The sequence below is a fragment of the Narcine bancroftii genome, chromosome 1, assembly GCF_036971445.1.
Source record: "Narcine bancroftii isolate sNarBan1 chromosome 1, sNarBan1.hap1, whole genome shotgun sequence".
Lineage (NCBI taxonomy): Eukaryota > Metazoa > Chordata > Chondrichthyes > Torpediniformes > Narcinidae > Narcine > Narcine bancroftii.
This window is the reverse complement of record NC_091469.1, coordinates 242695271-242720782: the sequence shown is the minus strand read 5'-3', so window position 1 is coordinate 242720782 and position 25512 is coordinate 242695271. Positions and strand designations below refer to the sequence as shown.

At 42.9% G+C, this 25512-nt stretch overlaps 1 pseudogene; it reads right to left on the bottom strand.

The window, feature by feature from the left end:
• Positions 1-924: 924 nt before the first annotated feature.
• LOC138751242 (small ribosomal subunit protein uS8-like) lies at positions 925-8231 on the bottom strand (annotated as a pseudogene).
• Between the last annotated feature and the right edge of the window lie 17281 nt (positions 8232-25512).

Here is a 25512-nt window from a genome sequence, read left to right as displayed (position 1 = left end):
GTCCTCCATCAGCCATCACCATGACTACCAGCCCCCCCACATCTCCATCGGGCACACAAAACTCAAAACGGTCAACCAGTTTACCTATCTCGGCTGCACCATTTCATCGGATGCAAGGATCGACAACGAGGTAGACAACAGACTCACCAAGGCAAATAGCACCTTTGGAAGACTACTCAAAAGAGTCTGGTAAAACAACCAACTGATAAACCTCACAAAGATTAGCATATACAGAGCCGTTGTCATACCCACACTCCTGTTCAGCTCCGAATCATGGGTCCTCTACCGGCATCACCTACGGTTCCTAGAACGCTTCCACCAGCGTTGTCTCCACTCCATCCTCAACACTCATTGGAGCGACTTCATCTCCAACATCTAAGTACTCGAGATGGCAGAGGCAGACAGCATTGAATCTACTCTGTTGAAGATCAAACTGCGCTGGGTAGGTCACGTCTCCAGAATGGAGGACCATCGCCTTCCCAAGATCGTGTTCTATGGCGAGCTCTCCACTGGCCACCGAGGCAGAGGTGCACCAAAGAGGTACAAGGACTGCCTAATCTCTTGGTGTCTGCCACATTGACCACATCGCCTCAAACCACGAATCTTGGCGCCTCAAGGTTCGGCGGGCAGCATCCTCCTTTGAAGAAGACCGCAGAGCTCACTTCACTGACAAAAGACAAAGGAGGAAAAACCCAACACCCAACTCCAAGCAACCAATTTTCCCTTGCAACCGCTGCAACCGTGTCTGCCTGTCCCACGTCAGACTTGTCAGCCACAAATGAGCCTGCAGCTGACATGGACATTACCCCTCCATAAATCATCGTCTGTGAAGCCAAGCCAAAGAGAAAGAGATAAAAATACATTTATTTGGTTTTGAACATACTTAGACATGTTCTTGGAACAATTTTCTGAAGAGTGAGGGAGTCCAGCAATGCAAGACAAGTTTAAATCATCTGGGCCTTCCTGTATGAACATCTTAGCAGATATACCAATTTCATGTCAGATGTAGCAAGTTAATACATCATAACCATTCCATCATTAGCACCCATGAATAGCAGGTTTGTGACTTGTATTTGCAGTTATGGTCAAGTTGAAGACTTTTTTTAAACACGAAAACTTGCTTTGGGTTCAGATTGGCTCTGGTTCCGTTGAGATTTAATTTTATGAAATTCAAAGTCAATTTGACCACTGCCCCCAAATCAGGATCACCTGAACGTACAATATTTATTTTCTTTTTTGTTGCAGATAAATACCAAAAAGAGCTCTGTGTGTGTTCTTTTTAGGAACACAAACATGCAAATATCAAACTTACCATCAATTTTTACCCCCAACACAATTGTTGAGCCATATAGAATGGCAATTAAATTCAACAACACATTTGTTGCATCGGCTGCAGTGCACAGACTTTGATCCACTGTGAATGCAAAATGATATATGTGTAAATCACCTCCTCACATACTTCACAAAAAAAGAGAAATATTGCCCGCAATGTGTGCATGTAATATTGTTATAATAGCAACAAATCAATTACCCCTCAACAGCATCTTTAATGCAGTGAAAGCAACTTACAACAAAATGAGAACATGCTTAAACAAAATCTGAACTACACATGATATCCAGACAAATGAACAGAAACAGTCAACATTTTAAGGAGTGCCTTTAAAAGCACATATTTTGAGGTATTCATGTGGAACCACTCAAACTGAAGTATTGACAATGGAGTATCACAAATTAACCTGCACTTTCTTCCCTGCTTCCCTCCCTCCAATTTCCTTTGTCCACCAACAAACAAGCACACACGCATCCTTCCACTGACACGGGGAACAAAGTCTTCAAAACTAATGAATTATAAATAACTGGAAGTCATAACATAATGGCAGGAAAACAGAAAAGGCTAAATGATGTCAAACGATGAATCTACAACAGGACATGAGGAGTTCTTCAGCAACTCCCACCACCCCCCTCCCCCAGTACATGAAAAATTATCAGATTTATTAAGGGTACAATATTTTATTTTACTTAACTCTTTGGATCCTTAAAAGGTCAGTCGCCACATTTGTTTTATTGCCGTTTGCTGGATTAGGTACTTGAAATATTTCACAATGTCCCCCTGCTGACTCCTTCAAACAAGAATTACTACAAAAGGGTAAAATAATTGCAGCTGTTGGATGCCAACACTGATGATATTCACTGCCAACTGTTGAAACATCCAGGAGATCAGTTTAAAAATTCTCTGTTAAACCTGCACTGTTATTCTTGCGACAAGGCTAAGATGAGCTCCTGACAACTAAAAACTAAACACCAAAGAAATGGGCTCATGCTCCAACATTCAAAACATCCTGCATTGCATATATTCCCCAGCTAAGCAATAAAAGTATTATTCGGCCTGGCACTTACACTTTCACATCACAAATAAAGCAGTACCGATCTGCAACAACTTGGGTTTTTCTTGCTCTGCCCCACACTGGCAGTGCTCCTTTATTCTTGACATGTACATTTTTGTGGCTTGCGTCGATGGAAATTGCCAAAAAATACAAAATGATGTGGCCGTAGAGTAGAAGAGCAGTGAACTAACAAAAGTGTTAAGGTTAAATGGATAATTAAATGGATAACAATGTAATAGATGTTATCGATACTACAAGATTATTGTCAAACTTTACACATCACTTCTGAATCTTTGACACGAAAAAGGTCATTGAAAAAACACGTTTAAAGCTCATGGGATCAAATACAGTAGTTTTAGACACACATTAAAACATAAATTACACTAATCAGTCATGTCAGCATCAATCACATTTAAATATTTTGCATTATTGCTGGAAAGTTAGACAAATTAACACACCCAATCACCAAAAAAAAAACTAAGTTTAATTCACACAAGATTATCTCAGAATTATAGAAATTTGCAAGGCAGAAATGCATGCCTGAATTTAGATAATGAAGTTCTTTTGAGTGGGCAAAATCAGCAGGCTGCATGTGTCAAATGATGCTCCCCTTATTGATTTGGTTGCTCATGTTATTGGTTCTGTTTTATATGCCATCTATGGTGAAAGCAAAGTAAGTTTATGCATATTATCATTTAAGTGGTAAAGTTACTATATGCATATTTACACAATACTCAGGAGGCCCCTTCATCTACATTTGGACGGGCAAACTAAAGAAGCTGCAGGACAAATTTATAGACGGTCTGAAAACAGGTAGGTTAAGGAATCCATGAGGAATTAGCATATACTCACGTGAATAGGGTGGTGAAGAAGGCTTTTAGTATGCTGGCCTTTATCAATCATTGCATGGAATATAGGAGATGGGAGGTGATGTTGAGATTGTATAAGACGTTGGTGCGGCCTAATTTGGAGTTCTGTGTGCTGTTCTGGTCGCCTAATTATAGGAAGGATATAAACAGAGTGGAGAGAGTGCAGAGAAGGTTTACCAGAATGTTACCTGGGTTTAAGCATCTAGAGTATAGGGAGAGATTGGACAGATTAGGTCTTTATTCTTTGGAGCGTAGAAGGTTGAGAGGGGATTTGATAGAAGTATTTAAGATTATGAAAGGGATAGACAGAGTGGATGTGGATAGACTATTTCCGTTAAGAGGAGGAAAGATTAAAACAAGAGGACATGAGTTAAGAATTAAGGGGCAGAGGTTTAGAGGTAACATGAGGGGGAACTTCTTTACTCAGAGAGTGGTAGCCGTGTGGAATGATCTTCCGGGAGAAATAGTGGCGGCGGAGTCAATTGTTTTATTTAAGAAAAGGTTGGACAGGTATATGGATGAGAAGAAGATGGAGGGTTATGGGCATTGTGCAGGGAGGTGGGACTAGAAAGGGGTGTTTGGTTCGGTGCGGACTAGAAGGGCCTGTTTCCGTGCTGTAATTGTTATGTTATGTTTTATGTTATCTAGTATGGTGTAATGAGAAATTGTTCTTCGATGATCCTTCACTCTTTTTAAATCTTCATCAAATTTTCTGATTTAAATCATGACCCACAATTTAGGTCCCAAAGCAAAGTCCCATCTTTGGCATTTCATCGCTTCACCCAACCAAATTCCTCCTCTATTTAAATACATTTTCTTTTGGTGTTTACTGAAATTATTCCATTCATGAACTCATTTTGGTGCAAGAGGCAACTTGTGATCAACATGAAATACTGAACTGAAACATACGAGGCTACAGATTAATTCATTTCCTGAAATCTCCACTCCAATAGTCTGATGTCCATTTTAAGAAGGATACAGAGTTGTGAATAGCTATCCCCCAAGATGGAAGAAGGGGGATCAGTACTGCACAGAATATAAACCCATAATACAAATAGAACATCCCACAGATCAGTTGGCATGGGTGGGGTGGCCAGTTCCAGCCATTGGCTTTGTAATTCTGGTTGTTGGAGAATTGATCCGCTGGTGTAATTATTTTTTTCCAAAACACGTTCATCTGCAATGAATTAGGAAAGCATTAAAAGTTAATAATTTGAAACAGCCATGAAGTTTCTGACTATTTGAATAAAATTTCATTCGTCTCCTCCAATAACAATTGGCTTCACCTTTGGAACTTGTGACCAAAGTGTAGAAGCTTTTCCCCATGGAAAGAGCATCTTTCACTGACCTTTTGGAAGAAATTGCTACAAACTAAGAGACACATTAACATGGTGATGATACGAATAGGAGTTAGAGGAGAGACGAGGAGAAGAGAGAAGCCGTGGGCCAACCACCCTCATCATTGGAGCCGTGGCCCAGAATGGCCCGTTTCCCAGAGCTGCACACACATGGCCAGAGCCGGGACCCCCACCGCCCACGGGCCCCCCCCCCGGATCCCCACCGCCCACGGGGCCCTGGTCCCGGCCGCGCCACTCAAGTTACAGAACAATCCCGCCATCAGGAGAGAACGGGATGAAGCAAATGGAGAAACTTGTGCCGGTTTCTAATCGAAACGACTCACCTCTCGATGCGTTCAAGGCAAATGGTGATCGCCACGTGTTCCCCCACCGCGTCACAAACGACCCTGAATGACGCCAGGTCCCACTCACTGCGCCTGCGCGTCTGTCAGCTGCCGGGCATGTCGCAGGTGTGGGAAGGGGCAGGTTGACGGGGAGCAGGGAAACCACGCTTCATCCCCCTCCTTCACTCTTTCCCCTCCCTCCCCTCACCTTCTGCCTCCTCTCCTCACCCTCCTCCATCCTTCCCCCTCCTCTCCTCCCCTGCTCCTCCCCCCGCCCCTTCCCCCTTCCCTTCCCCCTCCCCCCTTCCCTTCCCCCTCCCCCCTTCCCTTCCCCCTCCCCCCTTCCCTTCCCCCTCCCCCCTTCCCTTCCCCCTCCCCCCGCCCCTTCCCCTCCCCCCGCCCCTTCCCCCTCCCCCCGCCCCTTCCCCCTCCCCCCGCCCCTTCCCCCTCCCCCCGCCCCTTCCCCCTCCCCCCGCCCCTTCCCCCTCACCATCACTCTCCTCCCTGCCTTCTCCTATCCCATCGCCCTCCTTCTCTCCTCTCTCCCCACTCCTTCTGGCTCCTCTCCTTTTTTCACCTCTCCCTCTTTTTCCCTCCCCCTCTCTTTCTCTCCCTCCCTATCAGCCCAACCTTTGGTTTCCAAGTCATTTGAAGGAACAGCTCTTTCTTACCTTTGCACCATCTCTTAAACACCAAACACAGTGCTGTTCCTGTCACATTGAAATCAAGTCTTTCAACGCACATCTCCAGGATTTTGATGCAAATAGGAACATAGTTAGATTTTCACGTGAATAAATTAGTGGCTGTACTCTCCACTTTAAATATGTACACATATTCTGATTTAAATTCTTGATGCAGCCAAATGGGTACATTGGTAGATAAAAACCCATTACAATCATCTACAATTGAATACTCCAGTAGGGAAAATGTAAAATAGCGAGAATAAATAAAAGTTCAGATGAGTCTTTTTGTGGATCTGGAGCAGTTTATTGTCCATGGTAGTACGGCAAGGTTCAAGTCTGATAAGTGTTAAGAGTCTTAACGATTCCGATCAAAATAAGTTGGTACAATGTCGTTGCCAATGGGACTGTCATGTGCTCTAATGTTCAGTCAAACAAAACACAAATTGTTGGAGAAAATCTGCAGATCACGCAGCACCAATGTTTCGGACCTGAGCCCTTCGTCGAGGTGTGAGCAAAAATCAGACAGGCCTGCTGAGTTTCTCCATCATTTGCGTGCATTGCCCTCAACAGCAGCATCTGCAGACCTCCCAGTTTAACAGCCGGTAGAAACAAGCTGGTTCCTGCACCCAGAGATACTGGAGTTCCGTCTTCTATAGCTTTTTTCCAAAGGTAGCAGCGAGAACAGGTTGTGGACAGAGTCATGGGCATTCTTTATCATGTTGGTTCTCTGTTCGGACATCAAAAGAGAAATGTCTTCATCACAGAATTACCAATGGTGAAGCAACCAATTTCATTTTTCTCCCAGTCAAATCAGACTTTTCACAATCTTTATGTCATATTTCATCCTCCAGGTGCTCTCTTTTCAGCAAGAGTCTCGTTTTTCTCCTCTTCATTTAATTGTCCGACTTCAATGTCGTCAAGTCTTTGATTGTGCAATAAAAGGTGTATTTACAACACATTTCATCATCTAGTCCGCTATTTGCTTGGGCAAAGAATCCAGACCCAAACTGTCTCGCCAGTCCTGACAAGTCCAGTCCGTTCTCCCCGAGAATGAGCTGATGGGTCTGTCTCCAATAGAACCACAAGCACAAGGGTCTTCCAACATGTTCTCGCGCCTTTTTCTCTGTTGAGATTTTTTTAAATTGCGGATAGGTTTCGCCTCTTCTAATTCCAAGATGTTTCCTCCTGTGTGTTTTCGTTTGGCCTCTTCATAGTCCATGATGCCAGCTGAGGTTGTGACAACGAGATCCCCAAATTGGCGGGAAGGCATTTGGCCACCTTCCGAGCTTTTTAACTTGAATCTGCGGCTCATCTCGCCACATTTATCCAATCTCCCTGTGAGATGAACGACATTTTCCCCAACCCTATGATCTCCAACTCTCCAATGTCGCCAGTCTTGCTCATTACAGCCAGGAACCCCACCATCACTTTGGAGCATGGCTAGGTGAGAACCTGGTGCTGGACGCGCTGCTCTGTCTTGTTGATGCTTCTCAGGGCATCGGCCAGAACATTCATCTCAGTCGGGCCACATGGCGGAAAGAGGCTTTCTCTTCAATTGTTCACCTCACCGACAAACCCTCTGGAACGGCTAGTTTGCTTGCGCACATGGGTTCCGCTCGACTCCGCTCAAATATTTTATTCTTCTGCTTTTTGAACGAAACCGTGCTATGTGTTTTCCTAAGTTCTCCTTGTCTACATTTCCCCACAACTTCTCACAGAGTATCCTCCCCTTCCCAAATGCCACGCAGAGATTTCGCCGGATCAAATTATGAATCCCTTTGGCGTCAATAATTTCTTCATTTTGCTCCTCGGTTCCATCGGTGCCAGCAAACTCATTCCATCATCAGTCAATATAAGAGGGGGACAGAAGGAGGCGAGGGGTGCCAGGGAGTTGTTAGCCTGTAAGAATGGACTGTGGGAAGCCGAGGGAAAAAGGAATGGAGGCGTTCGGCAGAAGCAGGCGTTTGGAGAGAAGTCGGACTTTTCATGTCCGATTCACATCAGCTTTCAGCGACGCCAATTTTCCTTCCGAGTCAAGTCGAAGCAGTCCTTGGTTTTCACCATATCCCATCACCGTGCACGAAAACTTGATTGTTTCTGCTTCACCCAAACTCTATTTATCGCTATTTCCAAAAACCTGCTTGGCCTGGCTTCTGACCGACAGCTTTCGAATTGGCCACAGAAGGCAGGTGCTCCATAGCTCCAGCACAGGATCCTCGAAGAAGGAGACCAACTCTCCAGAGAACCTCTTGGGGACCTCGTCTTCCTTTAGGAAAACAATCTGCTCCAACTTTTCCAAATGCGGCAATGATTCTTCACCCTGTCCACAATATCGCCCCGAGAACAGCCCCAGGAAACTTCAACATGTTTCCGATTTATCGCTGCGATCCACAAATATTGTGTTTCCTCCGCTTTCCACGTTACCTCCATGAAATCTATGAGTCGGTGAATCACATCTTCCACATAATGTTATGATTCCACGATCAATAATTCACTTAATGATTATTAAAATCAAATTTACCGACTAGTTCGCTTAATTACAGATTTCACGGAATATAATTCATTAGGATGCACTCGCAGTATCGGAAACACCCATCATGTAACGCTGACTTCCACGCAGACACACGTCATAAACAAGCCCATAGCCCACGGTGACACTCCCATCAATCCACGCAGATACTCGGCGTTAACACGCCCATGACCCACGGTGACACTCCCACCAATCCATGCAGATACACGCCATTAACAATCTTCTATCTCTCAGAACTCCTTCCAATAATTTACCTACCACTGACAACAGGCTCATGGGCCTGTAATTATCTAGTTTATTTTTGGAGCCTTTCTGGCACCTCACCTGTGGCTAAGTACTTAAACTGCAATACATCAATTTATATTTCGGTGGAATATAAATTTATTGAGAAAGTATAATATGCCGATATTAAAACATTTATTGATGTTATTGACAAAAAAAGAATAAGATTATAGGATCAAAAAGTAAATTATCCATTTTAACGCCATTATATAATAATCAGTTTATTCCTTTTTCATTATTTAATAGTTTTGGACATTTGGATTTTCAGGGTATAAAAACATTACAGGATTGCTTTGTAGAAAGACTATTTATTTCTTTTAATCAATTGAAAGAACATTTTGATATTGCGGATTCTGCTCACCACTGCCCTCCACCCCTACAACGACCTGTCCTCCAGCCCCACAACTGCCCTGCTCTTCGGCCACAGCCCCCACTCTCCTCTAGCCCCCACCACCACCACTCAGAGCCGTTGTTATTTGGAACTCCTGCATCTATCAGAGTGTGAGTCCCACATTCCGCGACCTGTCCATAGCACAACCCATACGATGCCCGGTCTCTACCCATTCACGAAACCAGCCACGGGCTGTTCGATGCGAAACCAACACCATCCACCCCTTAACTATTCCCCTCTCCTATGAGAATTGCAACTCCTCTCTCCTGCACAATGTGCACTGGGAGGCGGGGGATCGTTGCCCTCCGCCGCAAGCTGCTGGAGGGAAGGCAACACTGTTATTTCGAAAGACGGTTCTCCAAAGGCACTGCCAGACGTCTTATTCTTCGCCTCTCCACTGACTTCTTTTCGGTTATTAGGAGTTGCAGCACCTCCCTCTCGTTCTGTCTGTCTGCTTCTCCCAGTTAACTTTGCCGTCCGGAATCGCCCTCCTGGTGACTGCCGTCTTCGGTCTTTGCCACAGCTCGATGGCGATTCCATCCTGCAACATTCTTCATTCTGTAAATGGGCACAGGGCTGCTCTGTGAGTGCGTGGAACTCGGAATGGAACAAGAATAATTTTTCCATTCCTCTCGAGTTGTTCACTGCGGCTCCACGGGAGATGCCCAGCAGGAGGATGAAGCCAATATCTACGCAACTCTGCCAACAATGAACTGAGGGTATTGGCAAGAAACTCATCAGATCACTTGTCCGATTCAACATTCCTCCCTTCCAAGGTCTAGGATGACAATGGCAATGAGCCCCTCACCCTGTGACAGCTGAGAGTTGCGTTTTGCTGGCGCCAAATGTTCATTTCGGGAAGGAGAGAAACAGGCGTCATGTAGGGGAAAAGATATGTATATTTTACATTAGGGAGATGAGAAAAGCAGAGGAACGAAGGGATTTATCAACCAGAATGACAATTTTTAAACGGAAGAACCTTTGAGGTGATGAAAATGAAGTGGTGGGAGCCGGAAAACAAAGGTCAGGCTGAACTGGTCCCTGAAAAGCGGGGTCCCCAATGGAGGAGTCAAGGCTACAGATACCGAGGGCAGTGGCTGAAAGACTCGGCAGCAAAACGACTTGACGGCAGTGAAGTTGGACAATGAAATGAAGAGCGAAGTCGGACAATGAAATGAAGAGGAAAAAACGGCACTCTTGCTGAAAAGAGAGCGCCTGGAAGATGAAATATGACATAAAGATTGTGAAAAGTCTGATTTAACTGGGAGAAGAATTAAATTGATTGCTTCACCATTGGTAATTCTGTGATGAAGACATTTCTCTTTTGATGATCGAACGGAGAACCAACATAATAAAGAATGCCCATGACTCTGTCCACAACCTGTTCTCGCTGCTACCTTCGTGATAGCAATAGAAGACTGACCTCCAGTATCTCTGGGTACAGAAACAGGCTTGTTTCTACCAGCTGTTAAACTGGGAGGTCTGCAGATGGTGCTGTTGAGGGCAATGCACGCAAGTGATGGAGAAACTCAGCAGGCCTGCCTGATTTTTCCTCACACCTCGACGAAGAGCACAGGTCCGAAACATTGGTGCCACTTTACGTCCAACAGGTGCTGCGTGATCTGCAGAGTTTCTCCAGCACAGGGGTTGTAGGATAATTGGGTGCCATTGGGTGTAATGGGCTTGTGAGTGCAAATGGCCTTTTACCGTGGTCTACATTGAACTCCCAAATCCTTGAAGCTGATGAGATGGGCGGCGGGGTGGGGAGGGATGGTAGTAGGTTTGCGAACAGTACTTCTGTGAGGGGAGGATGGGTGAGAGCAGTATTGTTAATGTCAGTTAGCAGGGGATAGCAGCTGAAGTTGGGTGGATAGCAGTTTACTTCGATTAGATTCAGGATGGTCACTGGCTCACATGGCCAAAACTTTTTTGACGGGGTTGGGAGAGAACAATACTAAATGTTAGTATAAAATAACAATCCTGTTTGCCTTGCAGATCTGTGTTCGAAAAGGTAATTTCAACGTGATGTAGCAACTCTGGGTTGGGAATTTAAGAGACACGGTGCGACAGCTGCTCATTTACTCTCCTTGGTCTATTACCAGGCCAGCTCTGGCTCAATTACCAGTGGGAGAGAGGGAACGACAAGATGTTGAGCAAAAGTTTCACTTGTTTAACTTTGCCAGGATCTCTCAATCTTGCTGCAAATATGTTTCAAACAGCAGAATTCCAGCAGTGAGGTGAGAGACCCCCCTCCACCCCCCACTAAAATGCAAGGTGGTGCTTAATGGTATGTGGACTCAAGGTATCCTGTTCAATTGAACACAGTGGGCATCAAAAGGATGCACAAAGGATTTTCTGGACTGATGTTCTCCGGGCCTTATTCCTGGCCCAAATCCATTGAATGGTTTCCTCAACAACACCTTTCAGTCATGATACAGAGAGGGTGCAATGGTTGAGCAACATTCAACTTTATTTACATCTCCTCATCAGACCAGGAGAACAAACATGAAACAACTGCTGTGTGCTGTATGTGAAATTGAATTAGATTCATGGATTGTGGTTGTGTTACAGGCGTGGAATATCATTGAGGAGTAGAGGAGTGAACCATGACAAATTTAAGGTGGAGAGTGCAGCCACCAATTCATTCACATGTGTGATAGTACAGGATAATATTACCAATGTAAATATTTGTATGTATTTACATATAGTAGTAGTGATTGGCTGAGAGCTGTAGGCACGCCTACTGGCAGCTCATAAAAGGCTGCTCCTAACCAGACCCAGGCCAGTCTGGACTGGTCAACCTCAATGTACCACGCTCCAGTGTTTTGCTAATAAAAGCCTTGGTTTGAGTCAACAAGTCTTTGATTCATTAGATGCTCTACAACGTGAAAATCAAACAATGTTCCTATTTGCATCAAATTCCTGGAATGTGTACTTGTAGATTCTGGTTCAATCAGTGGACTCTACGAAATGAGGATACTGAAAATTTCGTCTGGTCAGACTCTTTATTCTGCAGATATCTGGACAAAGTTTCACAAAGATGCTCTCTCTATAAAGGCTGGCAGAGACTGACCATGTGTTTCACACCTCTTTGTTTTGCTCACACATGGGCGGAGTTACATTTGGCCCAATCAAAGTTTACACTATACATTCTTACCCTATACCATTACTACTAAGTACAAATTCCATTGCTACACAAGATTGGCATCAGACCTGCTCGATGATTGGTTCAGAGTAAATTCCTATAGTTGGTCATTGTGCTAATTAGCCCTTTTGAATTGCCTTAACTTCCTGACTAGAATGCTGTAAAATCTAGCTTCTACTCTCACTAGGTTTTAACCCCTTCTTTTCTCACGTTGAAAGAGTTGATTTCAAATTGACAGGAGCAAAACCACGTTCAAAGTTTAAGAGATGTTGCAAAGGTAAGAAAGAGCTGTTCATCCAAATGACTTGAAAGCCAAAGGGTTGGGGCCATGGGGGCAGGGAGGAATGAGGGTGGGAGGGAGGAAGGAGGAAGCATCATTTCCCTGTTCCCCATCAACCTGCCTCTTCCCACACTACACGCCTTGCAGTTGGCGGACGCGCAGGTGTAGTGAATTGTGCCTGACACCAGAGTGCTGTGTGATGGCAGTGGGAGATATGTGGTGGTCACCATGGCATTCGGTGGGGGGGGGGGGGGTTGTTCCAAGGTCGCTGATGGCATTTGCTTTAAGTGACCAGAGAGGGGTCATTTAATGATGAGGGTGGTTGGACCACGGCTTCTCTCTTCTCCTTGTCTCTCCTCTAACTCCCACTTGCAGCCTTCACCATGTCCTCGTGTTTGTTAGTGGCAGTTTCTTACAAAAGGCCAGTGAAAGATGCTCTTTCCATTGGGCAAAGCTTCTGCACTTTAGTCACAAGTTCCAAAGGTGATGCCAATTGTCAATGGAGAAGACTAAAATACTTTTTATTAGAATCTTCAGACATTTTATCACTGTCCAAAAATATTAATATTTTATACTTTCATATTTCATTGCAGACAAACATGATTTGCTGAAAAAGAATTGGATCAGCGGATCAAATATTGGTCAATCAGCCTTGTCAAACCAATGTCTGCATCTGGCCACCCCACCCGTGTCAACTGGCCACCCCACCCATGGGAGCGGCCGGCAGGGAAGAAGGGGGCTAGAGTGGCCGGTGGGGAGAAGGGGGCTAGAGTGGCCGGTGGGGAGAAGGGGTCTGGAGCGGCCGCTGGGGGGAAGGGGGCTGGAGCGACCGATGGGGGAGAAGGGGACTGGAGCGGCTGGTGAGGGAGAAGGAGGCTGGAGCGGCCAGCGGGGGAGAAGGAGGCTAGCCGAAACAATGCTGGTACCCAACTTGAGCACTCCAGCCTCCTTCTCTCCCGCCGGCCGCCCCAGCCCTCTTCTCCCCCGCCGGCTGTTCCAGCCCCCTTCTCCCTTGCCGGGGGGGATAGAGCGATCAGTGTGGGTACATTCCATGGGGGATGTCCCCCGCGCTGACAGCCAGCTAACTTGACAGCCCAAGGGACAGGAGCCAGAGTGTGCTCAGAGGCGCATCCTGAGTGCAAACTGCATTTCTGTCACTGTGACAAAGCACACCCGATAAAAGCTGCCCGTGTGACGGCCACAACTGAAGAGATTGGGCCAGCACATCATGGGCAGCAGACACGGACAGAGATCACTAAAGCGACTGCCAGGACAATGAACCGATGGGGATAGAAGCTGGGGCAGCATTAGACCAACAGCCCTAAAATGGCATTAGTTAAGCTGTCCAGCTAACGCAGCAGAAGCAGTCTGGGAAAGAAGGACATTCATATGCATGGATTTTCCCGCCTGCTATTGTTATCCACATGACTGACTCAGTCAATCAGCAAAAACGGCGGGAATTTGAGCAGTATAAAAGCAGCCTTTCCAGCCCTAATAAAGGAGTGAGCTTAACCTGCCACACAGTGTGTGTGCTTCTTTGTAGCAGTCGGCTGCAATTGGTGACCCCGACGGTTTAGATGGAGAATGAAGCAGCAGTCAACGCAGTCGGCCTGAAGCTCCCGACCATCTGGAGACTTTGACCCAGTGTGTGGTACTATCATGTGGTCAGTGCCCTGGATCTGCAGACTGGAGACAGAGTGGCAACTTTATCCACAGGCCACCATCGGAAGGCACTTACATTGTCTTCAAAGAGATATTCACCGAGACGTTCAGACTCTCGCGGTGAGAGAGAGGAGCACGTTTGCTCCACCTGGATGGGCTGTGGACTCCATCCACAGCTCAGAGGATGAGTTCTCCAAGATGCTAGTGGGATTCCTAGCAATCCTTTCCCCTCAGTTCAAAGTGGAGATGCCTCGACACAGTGTCAAACATCACGTCCTGACCAAGGGGCCACCTCTCCATGTGAGGGCAAGATGATTTCCCCTGGAGATGCTCTGACTGGCCAAGGAGGAGTTCCACGAGGTCGAGGAGTTGGGTCTCACCCCTGCACATGGTGCCTAAATCAATTGAGGCTGGAGACCATCTGGTAACTATCGCCAGCTCAATGAAGCCACATATCCAGCATTTTGCAGCAAACCAGCATGGGGAAAAAATATTCTCAACAGTTGACCTCATTCAAGGATATCACCAGATGCATCCTGATGACATGCCTAAGACGGCCATCATCACTCCATTGGGCTGTTCGAGTTCCTGAGGATGCCATTCAGGCTCATAAATGCAGCACAGACATTTCAGTGACTGATGTACACAGTGGGCGGCTGTACACCTGGTGTACACCTGGACGGCACTTTCGTCTACCTCGACAATATCCTCGTGGCAAATAGAACCCGACAGGAACACCTTCAGCACCTTCGAAATCTCTGCAGTTGTCTGCATGAGTTCAGCCTCACCATCAATCTGGCCAAATGCCAGTTTGGTCTGAACATTATCAACTTCAGGATTACAAAGGATGGGGCCACAACACTGCCCGACAAGGTAGAGGCCATCTACAGCTTCCTGAAGTCCAGTAAAACCAAAGGTCTACAGGAGTTCGTGGGGATGATAAACATTTATCGCAGGTTTATCCCAGAAGCTGCCCGAATGATGTGCCCTCTGTTCATCCTGATGTCCGTCAAGGAGAAGGACCTGTCCTGGGATGACGAATCCACATGTGTTTGTGGAAACCAAAGAAGTCCTGGCCAGACCAGACCAGATGCACCCATGGCCCTCACAATCGATGCCTCAGGAACAGCAGATAGAAGGAAGTTGATACCCACTAGCTTTCTTCAGCAAAAATCTGCAGCTCCCTGAACTAAAGTACAGTTCTTTCAATAGAGATCTGCTGGTGCTGTACTTAGCCATCCACCATTTCGATACTTTCACAAACCACAAAGCACTGACTTCCACCCTCGCTAAAATCTCGAATCCTTGGTCAGCCTAACAACAGAGAAACTTCTCTTACATCTCAGAGTCACCACCGGCATCAAGCACATCTGGCAAAGACAACGTGGTCGTGGACGCCTTGTCAAGACACAGCATCCACTCCCTAGTCAACAGTCTGGACTTCACAGCACTGGCAGAGGCACAGGAGCAGGATGACGAGATTCTGCAATACAGGACCGCTGTCACAGGTCTTCGGCTTCAAGACGTTCCAGTTGGCACAGTTATTGCCACCCTCCTGTGCAACATGGCCACCGGGCAGGTTTGACCTATTGTCCCAACAGCATGGAGGCGACAAGTTTTTGACTCCATCCACAGGCTGGCCCACCCATCCATCAGGACTACAGTCTGGTTGGTGGCCAACAAGTACGTGTGGCATGGATTGCAGAAACAAGTCCGGGGATGGGCCAAGGTGCGTACACAGTGCCAAACAGCCCAAGTGCAGTGACACACCAGGGTCCCCCCACTGCCTTTTGAGCCAACGGAACACAGGTTTGGCCACATTCACATGGGTATAGTGGGACCTTTGCCAGCCTCTCAGAGTTTCCGCTATCTGTTCACAGTGGTCGACCACTTCACCCGGTGGCCATAAGCAACCCCCTGTGGACACATCCTCCAGGTCCTGTGCCAAAGCACTCCTCTCGTCCTGGATTGCAAGATTTGGACTGCTACAGCAAATGATTTATGATCAAGGTGCACAGTTTACCTCCAGTTTGTGGACCGACATTGCCAACCTGTGGGGTGCTCAGCCATACCATACGACGTTGTACCACCCTCAAGCCAATTGCATGGTGGAGTGTTTCCACAGGTACCTCAAGACTGCCCTCATGACCAGACTCAAGGGCCCCAACTGTGTGGACGAGCTACCATGGGCACTACTGGGCATCTGAACAGCACCGAAAGAAGACCTAAACGCATCCTCCTCTGAACTCGTCTACATAGTCCCACTCACAGTTCCCGGGAATTTTGTTCCACAGGCCAGAAGACAGCAGTAGGAGACAACCACCTTCCTGGATAGGCTGCGCAAAATGGTCGGTAACCTGGCTCCGATCTCACCCTCCAGACACGGACAAGCCAAGTTCAACATCCCCAAAGAACTCAAGGATTGTGAGCATGTGTTTGTTCGCAGAGGACCCCACTGTTCACGGATGCAAAAACCATACGAAGGTCCCTTTCAAGTCATCCGGAAGAACGGAGACACCTTGGAGCTGGACATCGGTGGTAAACCAAAGGTCTTCACTACAAATAGACTCAAGCCTGCCCACACAGACCCAGCAGAACCCGTGGAGACACCAACACTTCGACGCAGAGGCAGACCACAAAAGACTTTGGTGTCTATACCTGCAGACACTATAGACAATTGTGGAGATTTGGCCAGCACATTGCATGGCAGCAAATGCAGACAGAGATTGCTAAAGCAACTTCCAGGACAACAAACTGACAGGGGTAGAAGCTGGGGCAGCATCAGGCCAACAGCCCTAAAATAGCATTGGTCAAACTGCCCAGCTAACTCAGCAGAAACAGGCTGGGGAAGAAGGGCGCATTCATATGCATGGCTGTTCCCACCTGCTATTGTTATTCATATGGCTGACTCAGTCAATCAACAAAAACGCATGGAATTTTTTTTTGGAAGATCTTAATTATTGATGATAGTTTAATATGAAATAGGAGTTGGGAGAGGGAACTGGGTGGGCACTATTTTCCAGAAGTCGTCAGCTACGTGTGAGTTATCTCACACGCAGTATTTTGTGGGAGTTACCGCATTGTGCGGTTTAAACAGGAGGGGGTAGTAGTAACCTCCTGCCTGTTTTTTTTTCTTAATTTTTGGGTTAAGGAGTGAAGTTTTTTTTATTACTTTTTTTAAAATATTTTTTTCTCTTTTTTTTTAATTTGTTTTTGATTGTAGTAAAATAAGAGGAAGGGTTTTTTTTCTATTGGGGTTTTTTTTCTCCTTTCTTTTTCTTTCTTTATTTTTCTTGTGATGAGTTGTTGTAAGGAATGTCTAAATTGAAGTTTGCTTCTTTTAATGTCCAGGGTTTAAATAATCCCATTAAGCATAATAAAGTACTTGCTTACTTAAAAAAATTAAAAGTTGATGTGGCTTTTTTACAGGAAACTCATTTGACAGATAAGGAACATTTGAAACTCAAACGTGAATGGGTTGGACAAGTTTTTATTCTTCATTTAATTCAAAAGCAAAAGGAGTGGCAATTTTGGTGCACAGTTACAAAACGAAGAGAATAATGGTAGAAGACTATTAAAATTGAATTGTATAATTTTTAATGAAGCTTGGACTTTGCTTGATGTTTATGCACTGAATGTTGAGGATACAGCTTTTGTTGTCGATATGTCTTTATTACTTGGACAATCAAATTCTAATGTGATGATTGGGGGAGATTTGAATGTGGTTTTGGAGCCTTTATTGGACAAGTATCCAAGAGTAATTAAGAAATCGAAGATGGCAGTTCAAGTAACTAATATGATGTCAGATTTGAATTTAGTTGATATTTGGTGAAGATTTAATCCTACAGAGAAAGATTTTTCTTTTTATTCGTCACGACATAATTCTTTTTCTAGAATTGATTATTTTTAAATTTCAACACATTTGCAGGATAGGGTTACATCTGTGGATTATAAAGCAAGATTGGTTTCAGATCATTCATTATTATTATTAGAATATCAGAGTTTACAGGATGTTCAGAGAGCTCCAAGATGGAGATTTAAAACTATGTTACTGCAAAAACTGGAATTTATTAGTTATTTAAAACAACAAATTGAGGTTTTTATTAGTAATAATAGTAATTCTGTTTCTAGTCATTTTGTTTTATGGGATGCAATGATAGCTTTTTTACGAGGTCAAATTATTAGTTATGCTTCTAAAGTAAAGAGAGAGAATTAAAGAGATTGAAGATTTAGAGAAAAAGATAACTGTTATTGAAAAAGAATTTCAAAAAAATGCTACTGAAACGCAAAAGAATCAGTTAACTAATTTTATGAATGGGGTGAGAAAGCTCATAAAGTTCTGTCATGGCAGTTAAAAAAGGAACAACTATCTAGAATTATACCAATAATTAGAAAGAAATCGGGTATTACTTTTAGTCAAAAGGAAACTAATGAGGAATTTTGTAATTTTTATAAAAATTATATACTTCGGAATGTAAAGATGTAACTGAGGATGCTATAGATTCTTTTTTGAAAAATATTAAATTGCCACAATTGAGTCAAGAAGATAGACAGGAGTTAGATAAATCCTTTACAGAAAAGGAAATAGAAATGGCAATAAGAGATATGCCAAATGGAAAGGCACCTGGTGAAGATGGATTTTCTATAGAGTTTTATAAAACTTTTTATGCTGATATATTTCCTATATATAAGGATATTCTACAACAAATTTATGATACTTTTCAATTACCAGATTCTTGTTCCAATGCAATAATTACAGTTATACCAAAAAAAGATAAAGATCCTTTACAGGTTTCTTCTTGTAGACCGATATCACTGTTAAATGTAGATTATAAAATTGTAGCAAAAGCTATGGCTAATCGATTAGCTCAATATTTGCCTAAAATAATACATAGTGATCAAACGGGATTTATAAAAAATAGATATGTGTCAGATAATATTTTGCATTTAATAACTTTGATAAATAAATCTAAATCTCAGATGAATTATCCAATAGTGGTTTCGCTGGATGCAGAAAAGGCTTTTGATAGAGTGGAATGGAAGTTTTTTTTAAAGTACTTGAGAAATTTTGTTTTGGTTCTTCATTTATTGGATTGATAAAGGCTTTATATAATAGTCCGAAGGCCAGAATTGCTGTCAATGGGCAGATTTCAGAATCTTTTAATTTAACAAGGTCTACTAGACAAGGATGCCCATTGTCACCTGCTTTATTTGCTAGTTATTGAGCCTTTGGCACAATTAATACGTCAAAATGAAAATGTTAAAGGCATGGGAGTTTTGAATAAGAAATATAAGATTAATCTATTTGCTGATGATGTTTTATTATATTTGGTGGATCCAGGTATTTCTTTACCAGCAATTCAAGAATGTTTAGAAAATTATGGTCATTTATCTGGTTATAAAGTAAATTGGACCAAAAGTGAAATTTTAACAATTTGTAAAAATGATCATTCAATGTATAAAAGTATTACAAATTTGAAGTGGGCCACACAAATTAAATATTTAGGAATTAATGTTAAATTGGAATTTCAAGATTTATATTCAATTAATTATCTTCCTTTAATAAAAAGGATTAAATTAGATTTGATTAAGTGAAAGGATTTGCCTTTTGGTCTATTAGGGAGGATTAATACTATAAAAATGAATATTTTTCCCCGAATACAATATTAGTTTCAATCAATTCCTTGTTTTTTAAATAAAAGTTTTTTTTAAGGATTTATATAAAGCAATTAGAGACTTTTTATGGAAGGGAAAATTTCCGAGGGTAGCGATGAGAAAGCAGATGTGGGATTTTCAATTTGGAGGTTTAAGATTACCGAATTTTCAACATTATTATGAAGCAGCTCAATTTAAATTTGTTAGTGCATTAATGAATATGGATGACCCACCCAGTTGGGCAAAGATAGAAATGGCGGTTATTTCAGAAAAATTTTCTCATGAGCTTTTGTTTCGATGGAATAAAAATTTATTACGAACTTATGATGTCCCAACATTGAAGCATTTATTAAACTTATGGACAAGTAAACTTAATAAATTTGGGCTCAAAAATAAATGGTCTGGACGATTGCCATTATATAACAATCAACTTGTTCCTTTTACAGTCTCCAATATTACTTTGAAACAGTGGGAAAGGAAGGGAATAAAAAATTTATCCGATTGTTTTTCTGAGGGATGTTTTTGTTCTTTTGATGAATTACAAAGGAAATTCGGTATTAGTGGAAATTCTGTATTTGTGTATTATCAATTAAGATCTTTTGTAAAGATCTTTTGTCGACATATGATTTTATTGCCTGATTCTAATTTTGAGGAATATGTACTTTCAATACCACAAAAGGGATATATATCTAATTTGTATTGTATTTTACAAGAAATTGATAGTAAAAAAAGATTGGGATAATGATAAGTTGAAATGGGAAAAAGATTTAGGCTTTATAATAGCTGAAGAAGCTTGGATGGAAATTTGTCAGAATAGTATTAGGAAATTGGTTAATGCTAGATTAGCGATGATTAATTACAATTTTATACATCAGTTATATTTAACACCGGAGAAACTAAAAAAGTTTGGTCTTAGTAAGTCGGATTGCTGTTTTTGTTGTGACCAGACGGCTAATACCTTTTTGCATACTGTTTGGTTTTGTGATCGATTGCAACAGTTTTGGAAGGGTATTCAATCTATATTTAATAGTTTATATAATATTTGTCTTGTATTAGATCCTGGTATATTTTTATTAGGGAATATGCAATCATTAATTGATTTGGGCCTACAAGATTATCAGATTTCTTTTATCTATTTATCTTTAGCTGTGGCCAAGAAATGTATAGCTCTTACTTGGAAAGATAGAAATATATTAACTTTAGATAGGTGGTATTTGGAGATGAAGTTCTGTTTGACTATGGAAAGGATATCTTTTTCAATTCAGGATAGGATGTCTTTTTATAGGTTGAAGTGGACTCCGTTTGCTAAATATATGCATTTAAGTTTGATTTAAATATGTTTTTAAGTTTGATATTTTAGTATTGATAATTTTTTTCTTCTTTTTTTTGATATTAGGATCTTTACTTGTTATGTTTTATCTTTTTTTGTGTAAGGGTTTTTTTATATATAATTATTGTTCATTTTATTAACTCTTCACTCTTTCACTCTTTATTTTGGGGGGGGGTGTTGGACTAACTTTAAGCTAGGTCATTAATGTTGTGTACTAATTTGGGGGGGGGTTTAGTTTATTTAGTCTGCCGATGTAGTATTGTAATTTTTATTATCTTATGTTTAATCTTTTTACTGTAACTTTCTATTTTATTCATGTTATAAAAATCTTAAATAAAGTTTAAAAAAAACTATGCTGTTGGCACTTCCGGTTCAGCTGCTGTACCAGGGGTTTCCCCTCCATCAGTTCTGCCACCAGCAGCCATGGCCTAACCACAACCTAATGAGTGCTCAGACAAATGGAGCGATTACTGATTTTTATCACCACAGATGGGGCTGCCATGCCTGGCGATGTGTCCCCCCTCCCTCATGCTCGTAGCCCTATGCCAAGTCGAGCACAGCGACGGGAAATGAACAGGTTGGCTGCCAATAGTAGACTTAGCATTGGGACACATTATGGCCTACTTTACCTAAGGGACCAGTGGACAAGGAGAGATTTCCTAGTCAACACGGGTGCAGAGATAAGCCTCATCCTGCCAACGTACTTCAAGCTCAAGCACAATCACAAGTGCAGCTCCCCCTACAAGCAGACAATGCCCCATCTGGTCACAATTCATGCCGCAGGAACTTTTTTTCCATTGGAAGTGTACGATTGTGCTGGGAAAGCTTTACTTGGAGCTGATTTTCTCCCAGAACACGAGCTTCTGGGAGACATGAACAGATGCCGCTTGATCAACGCTACCATGTGCCAGTCATATCCCCTCACACAATGGAAACTTTCCTTTTTGCTGTTGGGGATCCATACTCAAGGCTGTAACAAATATGTCCTTTTACTGGCCAAGTATCCATCACTGTTGGTGCCCAATTTCCACAATGCTAAACCAGCACATGGTGTGGAACACCTTTCTGCCTTTTCGAGTTCATCCGTCTGCCTTCTGGATTAAAGAACGCAGCCCAAACGTTTCAGCGTCTCATGGACATGGTTGGGAGGGACATCGATTTAATCTTCGGCTATCTGGACATCCTCATCACCAGCCTCGACGCCAGCATGCACAGGACACACCTCACTTGCCTTTTCGACAGGTTGTAGGAGTTAAGTGCCAATTCGGCCTAGAAACAATTGATTTCCTTGAACACTGTATCGCCCGTGAAGGTGCCATGCCACTGGTAGAATTTCCCCAGGGCGAGCACCATCAATGGAATGGTGAACTTCTATCATGGTTTTCTCCTGGGAGCAACCCCTCATTAAACTCAGCAACAAGGTGCTCCAGTGGACACATGAAACTGTTAAAGCATTCCAGGAAACTAAAGCGCCACTAACAGAGGTCACATCTTTGGTTCATCCTGATTCTTGCTCCCCACCCCCCGATCCTTACAACAGACACATCAGACACAGTGGTTGGCGTGGTGCTTGAGTAGTGGGTCAATCAACAGTGGTGCCTACTGGCCTTCTTCAGCAAAGGGGCCCGTGCCATCTTTTATCAACTGACTGGGACGGGCATTAGGCCTGTCTAACAGCACAGTGACTCGGCCCACTACACCACCCCCAGAAAATCACTGCAACCTTTTGAGCAAGTCACAATATTGTCTTTAGTTGGGCAGCCTCTACATCTGACCTGGGGGGCTGGGACAGGCAAGGCTGAGTCCAAATGTGCTGCTTTGAGGCAATCAATGAAAAACATGTCCTGCTTTCTGCCAATATCTAGGAAAACAATAACGTCACACTGTAACACCTTGCATGGTTCCTTGCCTCCAGATCCTCTCCAACTCGGCATCAAGAAAACCACCTCCCCATCACATTTGCTATTTTGTCTTCCACCCACCCTCCAGTAACCTTATCTTTTAGCCTTTGCTCCACCCTCATTCTCCCCCTTCCCTGTCCTTTCTATTCAAGGCCCATGGACCAAAGGCTAAGGCCCAAAACACTGGTTACCCTTTATTTCCTAGGGTTGCTTTGTGACCTTTGGAGTTTCTCCAGCATATTTGTGTCTTTCCTTTGATCCCACCATCTGCAGACTTTCTGTTTCTCATTTCATGGCACTGTTTCCACCACTGAGCAAGAGGATTCAAAGACGAGAGACCGTCCAAGGGAAAAAGTATACCTCATGTGGCACCTTTTAAGGCACAGCTGCAAAGGAAAACAATGACTCACATTGTAATCAGCAAAGGACTGTTTTAATCCTTTTTTAGAGACCACTTTTTAAGTCACTTCCAGTCCAGCCATTCGGAAATCATAGCACTTCTGACGTGTTCCTCACCCTGCAGGCTTCGTTAAAATAAATTATTATAAATATGTACATAAAATTCCAATACAAGGAAAATTATGAAACATTATAAATTATAGAAACCCAAATAATGTTGGGAAAAAGAATTAAGTATATGAATAAAGAACGAAACAAGGGAGAAATTATGCACGGGATCCATGAAAAACACAATAAATACCCGATTTCGTATGATACAATATAATTGGCTATGTGACACCACAAAAGTTTTTTTTAAATAGAATCCAACAATGTCAGACAGATGTGTCTGTTGTAAACAAGAAATTGGAACAATATTACACACATTTGGACATGTACAAAAGTAAACAATTTTGGGGAAGATTTAAACTTAATATTAAATAAAATTACAAAAAAAAAGATACCAAAAGATTCAGAAATTTTCCTGTTAAAAGACAAAGATTAGGCTTAAAATTAGACAAAACACAAAAAATATTTATTATGATTGCACTCGCAGCAACAAAAATATGCATAATGACAACTTGGAAAATGGAAACAACCTTAAAAATACAACAATGGTACATTGAAATGAATGTGAATTAGAAAAGATTACCTGCAATCTAAGCTACAAATGTGCTTTACTTGAGCAAATTTGGAAACCATACATAGAGCATACTAGAAACCACCAATTTCAAACCTCCACCTCTTAAAATAATTCTGCTGCACAGAATGAAACACATCACTAACACGATGGAGGTTTCAAACAAAATGTTTATTCAAACTTCACACGTGCCTTTTAAGGCGGCATGGGCTCCACCCCCGTGATGGCGGTGACATCATCACGCTTGCCCGAGGTGCGCGCTTTGGCCTAAGCCATGAAGCCTGGCGGTCCCGCGACTGCCCCACCAGTGCAGCAATATAAACAGGACCGGTTTGCCATGAGTGATGTGCGTTGCCACACAACCCCCACCCTGAACCAGTTTACGCGTCTCGCTGCTTGGCGGCCGACCTCATCATTTCAGTCGGGCCGTCAGTACTGGTTGGTTAATGTCCAGGTGTGCGGGGGCGTGGCAAGATGGCCTAAGGAACAGACGTGCCTTCCAGTCCTCTCCTGACTCTAACTTTTGTCTTTAAGTGCCCGTTAAAACTTTTTAAAAAAGTTTATAAATAGTATGAGATGTTGAATTAATACCTAATGGTACATTTGTTAAAAAAAAAGTAAAAGGAAACATCAACAGATTGTTAAAAAATTATATTTTCCGAAATTATCTGAGCCTGCTTGTTTACAAAAAGCCACGCATCAGCGTGAAATGGATCCAGGAAAACAAGTGAAGAATTCGGCCTTGGAGCTCCGTTCTGATTCCGTAAGTCTTTCTGAAGGTCGTTTTCAGCTGCCTTTAGAACAAAGGGCTGGCCGGATGCCAGTATTTCAAACAACGTCTACTGAGACTTTGACTTGCTGAATTAGCTGGGGCGCCACCAGTTGGAGAGTTAAAGAGTTGTTATTTGACTGCTATACCACCAGTTATATCAGCTCTTCCAGATACTGACGTAACGAAGCTTTTAAAGGAGATCATCAGCCTCCTGATACTTCTGGTGGGGTTTGTGGCAGGGGCTCTTACACGGAGTCAAACTGCAAGAAAAGCTACTAAATTAAAAGAAGGGATTCCACAAGAACAGAGAATCCCACCATGTCTGGATCTACTGATGTTGATATACTTTTCAAGAGTCTTGAACATAAGATATTTTCTTCAATGATGCATTTAGGTGATTCTATGAATAATCTTACTTCTAAGATTAATGCATTGGTGGATGTCAATACTCAACTGATGGCTGATTATGGAGCTTTTAAAGTTGAAACTATTGAAAGACTTGAGATGTGTGATCAAGGATTATCTTATGTACAAGATCAATTGCAAGATGTGAATAAAACAATTGAAACGTTACAGATTCAGAATAAAAATTTAGCAAAAAAGGTTGATTATTTGGAGAACCAATCCAGATGGAATAATGTGAAAATTGTCAGCTTACCAGAAGGCATAGAAGGGCCAGATCCAAGAAAACTTTTTTACTGAATGGATTCCACAAGTGTTGGGACAAGATAAGTTTTCTGAAGGTTTAATATTGGAACGGGCTCATAGAGTTTTGAGAAGGAGACCTTTTTCAGGACAGAATCCAAGACCTGTTCTGGTTCGCTGTTTAAATTACTGTGATAGACTATTTTACGTATGGCTATTAGAAA